Source organism: Desmodus rotundus, chromosome 13 (genome assembly GCF_022682495.2).
Source record: "Desmodus rotundus isolate HL8 chromosome 13, HLdesRot8A.1, whole genome shotgun sequence".
NCBI lineage: Eukaryota > Metazoa > Chordata > Mammalia > Chiroptera > Phyllostomidae > Desmodus > Desmodus rotundus.
In genome coordinates, this window is record NC_071399.1 from 55,881,929 (window position 1) to 55,888,923 (window position 6,995).

The following is a 6,995-nucleotide window of genomic DNA, read 5'->3' on the forward strand; positions in this document are numbered from 1 at the left end:
TAATAAATACACTGGAAGAAATAAACAGGGTAGATGAAGCAGAGGACTGAGTCACTGATTTGGAAGACAAGATAGAAAAAACAACTAGGCAGAGCAGCAAAAAGAAAAAAAGAATTCAAAAAAATGAGGAGAGCTTAAGAAACATTTTGGACAACATGAAGTATAAAATCTGCATCATGGGAATAGTAGAAGGAGGAGAGAGTAAGCAAGATATTGAGAACCTATTTGAAGAAATAATGACCCAAAACTTTCCTAATCTGATGAAGGAAAAAGACACACAAGTCTAGGAAGCACAGAGAGTTCCAAACAAGTTGGACCCAAAGAGGCCCACCCTGAGACATATCATAGTTAAAATGTCAAAGCTTAAAGACAAGGAGAGAATCCTAATTGCTGTAAGAGAATAGCAGGTAGTTACACACAATGGAGCACAAATTAGACTGTCATCTGATTTCTCAAGAGAAACATTTCAGACCAGAAGGGAATGGCGTGAAATATTCAAGGTGATGAAAAGCAAAACCCTGCAACCAAGGCTACATTAAACTTTTGCTTGTGACCTCAGTATTTCAGCAGTGATGTTTAGTCATACAATGTCAGCCTGGATTCACTAAAGCTGTGGTCAGTCTTGTAATGATTGGATGTCGATGTGTCAGTTCCCCAAGCACCAGGGATTTTATTTTAGAGATATGACAAAAAGTAATGAATGTCGACATGTTATAAAGGCAATGTCATTGTTCTATCCATTTTAGGAGAGATGCTTTCTGAACCCCAGAAGCACCAACCCTGTCACTATTCATCCACTATCTACTTACCACCCTTTGACTTGGACAGTGGAAAAAGCAGAGCCATCTAAAGCATGTGCTTCTAGGACTTATTGAAAGACAAAAAGAGAAAAAGCTAATTCTCAGACTGAATTATCATACATTTTGTGCAAGATCATTTCTTCCACTGTAATTGCAGTTGTTAAAATATTCTTCATAGGCCTCAAATAATGAAGAAACTCATATAGAATGAGAGCTTTCACCTTGGTGATCTTGTTGGTATTTTTCACTTCATCCCATCTTTGTGATCTTGATAATTCACTGTTTTTTTTATTAAATAACCTTGATAACATGTTCTTAAAAACATAGAAGTAGGTCTACTCAAGATAATCTCACTGGATTGAATTTTATACATAATATCATCATCCCCTTTTCTTATAGCCACAGTTCCTTCAAGGTCTTTACCCATATAGCTGCACTGTCTGGCCCAGCCTTCCTCTCGCTCCTCTCAAAGCAGTCGTCCTTGGCCTTCTGTGGTGATGTCTTGTGGCTTCCTTTGGTTTATTCAGTGTGTCTGGCACCTGGTTAGTTGTGTGTATTTATCCAATTGATTTCCTTATGGACACTTGTAACAAATGTGATAATTTTGTTAATTCCTATCTTTTCTACTACACTTCAATCTCTGGAAGTCTAGGCTTCATCTGATGTTTCTTCAGTACCTTCCACAGCGTGAGGCATGTAAATAAATGTGTCTTCCTGCACCTAGCCTCTATTCTTCCACAGCAAGATTAATCACTGTAATATGAACTTATAAGTTAAATGTAATATTTGAAGCTCACATTTACTGAGCAACGACTACACCAAACCTGTGCTACTACCTGTTTAATTTACTGTCCTTCATATCCTAGAAGTTTAGAAATTAAGCTCTGGAGTCTAGAGTTTTAATCCTATTTTCACCACTTGCAAACCATTAACTTTTGGGCAAATTATTGTGCCACAAAGTACCTTAGTTTCTCACCTGGAAAACAAAGATAATATTAACTATCTCAAATAATTGTTATAAAACTTAAATAATGCACATAAATTGCAATACAATAATGATACACAGTAAGCAACCAAGTGTTAGATTTTTAAGTTATTTATTAATAAACTTAAAATGATAGATCATGGGTATACAAGAATAGTCTCAGGCTTAATACCTTTACAATTTAGTTAAATAAAAATAAAATATAAAAATGTGCTATATGCTAAATGAAAATATATAGAAAAATATGGAGAACTAAGAAAGGAAAAATCAAGGACCTAGTCTATCATGCAGATGTCTCCTTTTTTTGTTGCATTTCATATCCTCCTTTATAAAATGTAATTTTTACATTTAAATCTGATTATCTACAGAAATGCGTGCAAATGATAAGCATGCAGCTCAGGAAATGTTAACAAAAGGAAATCTTGCATGTAACTACCAAACCCCTCGAGAAACAGGATATTATCAGCTCTCCAGAAGCTCTGCAAAGGTAACTACAAAGGTGACTTTTATTACCTTAGATTAGATTTTACTCTTTCTGAACTTATATAATTGATCAGTATAAACTCCTTTTTCCTCAGGTTTATTGCATTTCAAATTGCATTGTGACATTAATTAGTATTAATCCGTGCGAGAGTTGTTTGTTCATTCTCATTGCTGAATAGTGTTGCACTTCATACTTACTCTACAAATTATTTATCTTTATCGTTGATGAAAACTTGTACTTTATCCAGTTTGGCTTATTAAATGAGTAGTGCCACTAATGAAACTTTGGTGTTTGTCTATATAGAAGGGCCATATTTGTATGCATTTCTGTTTCAGAGTCACAGACACATTCAGATTTGATAGACACTACCAGACTCTTCCAAAGTAGGTGTTCCAGGGCACATGCTTGCCCTCAGTGTATGAAAGTTCTGGATGCTCCAGTTCTCACCAGTACTTGATATATTTCATATCACTCTTGAATGTCTCCATTTATAAAATATTTCATGAGACTTTGCCTCATGAAATATTTTATGTTTTTTTAAAAGATTTTATTTATTTATTTTTACAGGGGAAGGGAAGGAGAAAGAGAGGGAGAGAAACATCTATGTGTGGTTGCCTCTCACATGCCCGCTATTGGGAACCTGGCCCACAACCCAAGCATGTGCCCTGACTTGTGATTGGGAATCAAACCAGTGACCCCTTACTTTGTGAGCCTGCACTCAATCCACTGAGCTACACCAGCCAAGGCTGAAATATTTTAGATTAACTTGAAAAAATTGTCATCTTTTTTATTTGCTTATAGCACAGATGTTAATTTCTCAGAACATAATCATAATTTTAACAAGGCCTATCATGACCTAAAAGGTCGCAGATTATTTTTAAGATACCTTTTTAAATCAACTCCTTCACATTTAAGCATATCAATCGGTTACATTATGCTTTAATTCAGATTGAAAAAATAATAATCTCAAATTATTTGAAACACAGAGAAATATAATTTCTAAGCCTCCAGAATGATTTAGCTGAACCTGAAGTTAAAATGACAAGCACACCAGTGAATGATAAAAACTAGCTGCCAGACCTCTTAATATGCAAGTCATTCAGTGAGATATCAAAACGTGGAAAATATAATGCTCTTACCAACATTTCTTGTTGAATTAATGCCCAGGTGAGTTCTTCAGAAACAGTGCCGTTGTATCGTAGCAAAAACAAGAAGCAGTAAAGCATCATACCTATTAGGATCCAATTTGCCACAGCAGCAGTCAAGTGCTTCAATTTCTCCCAGTGGCGATGGGAAGGGAAAAGTCAGGATAGAAAAATTTAAATTAAATTTATAGTGCAATGCACATTTGGAATTCAATATTGACAGCTTTAATTACACCTCCCTTACCATCACAAGTTCATTAAATGAGAGTAAAAGATTAGAACTCCTCTCCACATTTATGCATATTTATTTGTTAAGTTTCTTATCCTGCTGCAAATGTCATCTCTCTTCCTCCAATTTAATGCATTTGTGAGGAGATGTTTGAGATTTTGGAAGGAGAGATTGCATTATTTCTTTAAAATACGCAGAAACATACAGATATACAAACACACAATTAGAAAGCCATGTTACATTTAGATATACTATTGAAATATGATTATCATAAAATGTCAAATTCAGTATATCGATCAATGTCTATTTAAATTTCTAAGAGCTCTTCAGTATATTTACACAACATTAGTCTCATAGGTCATAAACATGTCTAAATCATAATTGATGATAAAAGTATTAATTACACAAAATCACATTTTGTCATCTTGCTTTTCTCATGAATGTAATAAATCTATCACTACTTCTGCCTACAACACTTCAGACTCAAAATCATCATGCATCTTCCGGTGATACAACAGCCCTCCATATTGCGGGTTCTGCATCTGTGAATTGATCCGACCAATTGCAGATCAAACATATTTTTCAAAGGTGCACTGCTGACATGTACTATATAGTTAGGTCTGTGATGGTTGCCTCTGTACCGAATATGCGCAGAAATTTTTTCTTGTCATTATTCTGTAAAACAGTATGAGGGGCGACCCCAAAACCAGAATATATTTATAAAAATTGTGTATTTATTCTAACATGCTTAAACTTCGGTCAACTTCAAAGTACTCTCCATTTGATGCAATACACCTATTGAGACATTTTTTTTCCACTGCTCAAAAGTCTTCAAACTCATTAATTTTAATGCCTTTTAGTACTTCTGCTGTTTTTTTTTAATTTCACCTCTGATGCATTAGCAAAGTGTTTCCCTTTGAGAAATTTTTTCATTCAGAGAAACGAAAAAAAAGGTCACTTGGGGTGTGGTTGGGTGATCAGGGAGGGTCAGGTACAAGGATCATGCCGGGTTTTTTGGTCAAAAACTGCTGAACACTCAGCATGGTGTGGGCACTTGTACTCGTAAATCAACCATTATGAGTTTTCAAAAAAATTCACTGAAGCCTCTCACAGCCTCTCACAATAACACCAGCTGGTACACTCATACAGATGAGAACACTCACCTAGCAGGGGAAGCCTACACTACAAGGGGCCTACCATCCAGAAGATAATTCCAGTTTTTTGGCCCCCCCTTATATGGTATAACTATTTACATAGCATTTCCATTGTATTAAGTATTAAAAGTAAACTAGAGATGATTTGAAGTATTTGAAAGAATGTGTATGGGTCCTATGCAAATAAATACTATGCCACTTTATATAAGACACTGGAGCATCCCTGCTTTTGGTATCTCCTGGGGATGGGGGAATGGTCCTGGAACAGGGGAGATGGTCCTGGAACCAATTCCCTGCAGATACCTAGGGCCAACTGTGTTTATCTGGAAATCACAATAAAGTTTCTGCTTAATATGAAGCATCCTGGCTAGCTAATTTCAAAATAAAAGGTAGATTCTACTTATCCTGACCACAATTATGGTTTTGGAAACATTAGAAAAACACATTAGACAAGTTTTAAAATAAGAGAAAGAACAAAGAACTTGTTTTCTCTTTAGCACTTAACTGTGTATCATTTGTCAGGCATAAAATGATAAAGGGGCTTGTGAAATTGCATCATGCTTCCACAAGAGAGTTCAGGATATTAAGTTAGGAAGAATATTCAAACTTTTAATTAACATAAAAAGTATCTTGCCAAGTTCTGTGGTTTACTTCTTTTAAAAAAGTGTGTATGGCAAATATCTTTTTTCCTCATGGAATGGACCCACTTTAACAATTTGATATTTAAGTTACTCAGGGAAAGTAACTCAGGCAAGTCTTACACATGGCTTGTACAGAGTAATTTATAGCTCCTCAGTTTCCTCAGAGGATACATTCATTCCCCTCAATATTTAATAGAAAACCAAGGAAATAACTTAGCATTACAGGAAATTGACCATTTCTATATAAACTAGAACTGTCCAAATTTTCCTGTCTCAATTCTTCACTCCAACTTGAAGCACAGTGAAATGGTAGAAGAATGTTTGTACAAGTGTTACATCGGTATACATACACACGTTTATGTGGAGTTGATGGTAACAAGAAACTAGATTTTTTCTTTTCTTTTTTCTTTTTAAATGTTATTTATTGAAACACAATAATCTAGCTTTGCGCAGTGGCAGTATCGTAGCCAATGAGGTTTATCTGAGGCATGATTATTGCTAAGTGAAATATACACTACCCCCTTTTCAAAGTTGTTTTGCTTCTATCAATGACATAAGGATATAGAAAATCTCCACAAACTTCTAAAATCTAAGAACCTTCTAGAAGAGTTTCTACAATGGCTTTGTAAGTAACATGAATCATTATTTCTGGTGGCTAAAGATATGAAAACTTACAATGACACTTGCTTATGGCGGTCATGGCTACCTCTTGCTGGCTGCACAGTACAGTTTGACTATGAAATCAAATCTACCAACATGGCAGCATAGTTGTTACTAGAATCCTCAGTGGAGGATTAGAAGATCTGGGTCTCAGCATGGTATTTTAAACCAACCAAGCTTTTGGTCTTTGATCTTTGGCTTCTCCAACTTTCAATAAGTTGAAGATCTTATATGAGACTGTTTATAAAATGTTTTCTAGCTCTAGGATTCTTGGAATGCATGCCAGAACTTTGTGCAACATCATATAAAGGTAGAGGAAGTAGAGTCTGCGATCTCTGCCCTGAGGAAGCTAAAAATTCATTTTTAGAACAATAACTATTTATTATCTCTCTGCCAGACACAGTACAAGGTGGCAGATTTGAAGCAATGCAAACCATAGATCCAGTCTCTGCCCACATGGGATTCTAGGAAAGATAAAGGATTGCATTCTTACTTATGACCAATTTGGATTAGTTTTGTGATAAACTGCATAGAGTTTTGGGGACGCATATTGCAGGAGACCTAAGTGGTGTAGAAGGTAGGAGAAACCTTTCAGAAGTTGAAACATCCTGACTGAAGCCTAAGTACTAAATAGGTGTTAGCCAAGAGAAGGAAAAACCACTCCAAACAGAAGAGAACCATACAAACACACACCAGATAGTAAAAAAGAATATTGATTATTTGAGAAAATAAGGTTAGCAGAATGGTGCAAGGGTCTGATGTGAAAAGAAACAAAAATAATGTTTTCAAAACAGCAGTGAAAAATATAAGGTGGCATATACTAGGTACTAATTCGGTCAGTTCAAGTCCAAATACTAGGGGAGAGTTGAATGTAATTGCTTTCATAGGGAAGCTCGC

At 35.5% G+C, this 6,995-nt stretch overlaps 1 pseudogene; it reads left to right on the forward strand.

Moving 5' to 3' along the window:
* Positions 1 to 5,879: 5,879 nt before the first annotated feature.
* On the forward strand, positions 5,880 to 6,045 carry LOC112313940 (U4 spliceosomal RNA; annotated as a pseudogene).
* Positions 6,046 to 6,995: the final 950 nt, after the last annotated feature.